This window comes from Drosophila pseudoobscura, unplaced genomic scaffold (genome assembly GCF_009870125.1).
Source record: "Drosophila pseudoobscura strain MV-25-SWS-2005 unplaced genomic scaffold, UCI_Dpse_MV25 Unplacedtig00000867, whole genome shotgun sequence".
Lineage (NCBI taxonomy): Eukaryota > Metazoa > Arthropoda > Insecta > Diptera > Drosophilidae > Drosophila > Drosophila pseudoobscura.
Window position 1 is genome coordinate 6,677 of NW_022881743.1, and position 3,521 is coordinate 10,197.

General features: G+C 41.1%; 1 long non-coding RNA gene across 1 annotated transcript; it reads right to left on the bottom strand.

Moving 5' to 3' along the window:
• Positions 1-403: 403 nt before the first annotated feature.
• Positions 404-1,059, bottom strand: LOC117185588 (uncharacterized). The gene is made up of 2 exons (XR_004471094.1): positions 589-1,059; positions 404-537 (listed from the first exon to the last, which is right to left on the bottom strand). It is a non-coding gene; the product is annotated as an uncharacterized lncRNA (long non-coding RNA).
• Positions 1,060-3,521: the final 2,462 nt, after the last annotated feature.

Below are 3,521 nucleotides of genomic sequence, written 5' to 3' on the forward strand. Positions count from 1 at the left end.
TAATTGTTATGCTCTATCGCGAAAATTGAACCAAAAGGTAGCAAACGAAAGAAAATTTAGTGTGCATATGCACATATGTATGTAGGCATGTACGCGCGTAACATCAAAGAGGGGTGTTAATAAAGTTTCAGTTACATTACGTTAAACTGCTGATGTTTATGCGTTGGAACTTGATAATGAATTAAATGTAAATTGGACAAAACTCGATCCTGTGCTGCTGCTTTGTAGACTGTTGACCGCCTGAAGTTGGTTAGAGGTCAACAGGTGCGATGTATATGGTTCCTGGCCGTACTGACGAATCTTCCGCCAAGCCTGTATTTAGTTATTTATGTCTGAGCAGCACTAAATATTCTTGGCGATTAAGGCTGATCTGTTCCACTTGGATCTTTGGAGATTCCGACTTGGTGGCAATATAAGGTCCAGAAACGATGAATTATGGTTGGAGTTGGAGAAACCTCGACAACTGTTCGCCTAAGCCAGCTCCCAGGGTAGTCTTCTCGAGACTATACCGCGATGGGGCAGCTTAGGTACACCTCCCTGCAACATAGGTTATGTCAGCACGTGCACGGCACTAATATGAAAACATACCTCTTTTCCCAAATATATCTGCACTAAATTCTTGTCATTCACTGACCACTGAACTGTACGGCACTTGTAACTATATGCTTCCAGCATATATTTGTGGAAATATATATATTTTCCGGATAGCACTATATATATGTGTGTGCAATATGTATGTTGCTCGCACTCGGAAATTATCACGTCTTTACAGATCGATCAACTTTCTTATATTGTTCAAAGCAGTAATAGACGATGGACTGAGTAGCCAGTGCAGCAGAGCTTTTGAGCTTTTTACTAACTGTGCAATCGTATGATCCAGAACATTCGCAGCAGCATAAAACGATCGTCTAATGCACAGCATAGCTTAACTGTGCAATCGTACGATTGCCGTCTATGCTTCCCACTGTCCGTCGCTTGTATGTGTTCGTGGGCGTTCGGACTTAAGAGCGGCTAAGGCTTTGATCCAACCTTAAGAGCGGCTAAAGCTTGATCGTTCGAAATATCACAAGGGGGTCTCACGAGACGAAAGAAGATAACCAATTCCCTATATTTTGTGCTGGCTACTACACCACAGATAATTATACAAGACCTGCTCGACGAATAATTATCTGAAGAACTTGATTAGGAGAGATTATTTCCTGATTTGAATGTCTTTCAGATGATACACGCCGAGATATTTCTTGTTCCCATCGACCAATTCGTAATAGTACGGACTTCGCTTTTTAATTACCTGAGCGGGAATGAACACAGGGGCTAGTTTAGAACTAAACTTTTTTATAGCACTACTTTGTGTGAAATTTCTAGCATATACCAAATCTCCAATCTTTAATTGTGTATCACGGCAGCGCAAATTGTATCTATGCGAATTTTCTTCGTGTGCCTTATTGACATTCGCTTTAGCCTGTTGCCGGATTAGCTGCAAGGAATCTGGGTTCTCCATTCTAGTATCGTCGTTCAAAAGGTCTAGTTTACGCAAGAGTGCGTAATCCTTCCCATTCAACATCATGTTTTGACCAAATGCTAGAAAATATGGAGAATACCCTGTACTCCTATGTAAGGTAGATCTCAATGAACCACTAATGGCATTCAGGTTACAGTCCCAATTGGAATGTTCGTTACCGATATAAGCTCGTATCGCAGCTATCACGGATCTGTTCAGTCGCTCGCTGGCATTCGCTTGCGGTGAATAAATAGCTGTGCATTTTTGTGTTATACCGAAGCTATTTAAAAATGCCTGAAAGTAGCTAGATTTAAATTGGGATCCATTGTCTGACAAGATGACTTCTGGCACCCCAAATGTATAAAAGAGAGACCCTTCCAGATATTCACAGATCTTAGGGGCTGTAAATTTCTTCAAGGGACACAGAAAATGGAACTTAGTATTGTGATCAACAACTATGAGCAATCCTATGTTTCCCTTTTTCGTGCGTGGGTATGGTCCTAAGAGATCTATGTATAATTTCTGAAACGGCCTATCCGAAGTGAATGGTTTACCCATAGGAGGTCTAAGAATCATATTCGGACTCTTGGTCGTGCGACAAACGGTGCATTCAGATATGTACTTGCGCGTCTGGCTAACCATGCGAGGCCAGAATAAATATCTTTTAAGCTTCTCTATGGTTTTACTCATCCCACAATGTGCGGAGCTAGGGGCGTCATGAGCTTGATATAATACGTTCGTAATTAACCCTGACGGAACCCAAAGTTTCCATGATGCGTTCTCTTGAGACTCATCTCCCGAAGCGAATACTGTCCTTTTGAAAACTTGACCGTCTATCACTTTCAAGTCTGGGAACTTACTCTGATTCTGTTGAATACTTTCTATTAAACTCAGATACTCAGCTGATTTGAATTGATCTGAGTCTAGATCAACCATGGGGTTTATTTGCGTGAGCTCCTCTATAGCCGGTTCATCCTGACGCGATAGAGTGTCAGCGACAACATTCAGTGTCCCCTTTCTATGTAGGATATTAAATGTGAAACTACGCAATTTCATAGACCATCTGGCTAATCTACCCGATAAATCCTTTTGTTGCATTAACCATTTAAGTGCTGCGTGATCGGTTATGACTACGAAGTCCTGTCCCTCAACATAAGAGCGGAATTTTTTTATTCCCTTTATGACTGCTAAGCACTCTAGTTCGGTAACCGAATAATTACGTTGTGCCTTGGATAATTTTTCTGACATGTAAGCAATTGGCAATTCAACGCCGTCGCGTTCTTGAGCTAAAACACAACCGATTCCGTAAGTGCTGGCATCACAGAGCAAAATAAAAGGTTTTGAGAAGTCAGGAGTTATCAAAATGGGTGATGCGGTTAAACAGGACTTTAAGGTCTCAAACGACTGTTGAGCATCATCATTCCACTGTAAATCTTTTTCTTCTTAAGCAACTCGGTTAAGGGAAAACTAACGGTAGCATAATTTTCAACGAAACGTCGGTACCAACCGGATAACCCCAAAAATCGACGCAGTTGCTTAACGGTAACTGGCACAGGGAACTTCGAGATGGCCTTGATTTTGTCTAGATTTGTCTTTATCCGACCATTACCAATAATAAAACCCAAATACGTGATTTCTTTTATGCAAAAGTTTGATTTCCCTATGTTAATGGTTAGATTGGCTTTGCGTAGACACAACGCTATCTCCTGTAACAACAGTAAATGCGACTCGAAATCCTCTGATAAAACAAGTAGATCATCTAAATATACGAATACACGTGTCCGAAGATGAGCTGGAATAACTCGATCCATTAGTCTACAGAGAGTTTGAGCGGCATTGCAAAGACCAAATGGCATCATTTTATATTGATATAATGGTCGGTTAGGCACTGTAAATGCAGTATACTGTCGCGATTGTTCATCCAACGGGATTTGCCAAAATGCGTGTTTCATGTCTAATCCAGTGATGTAACGAGCGGGTGGTAATCGACTTAGAATACCATCAATATGTGGTAACGGAT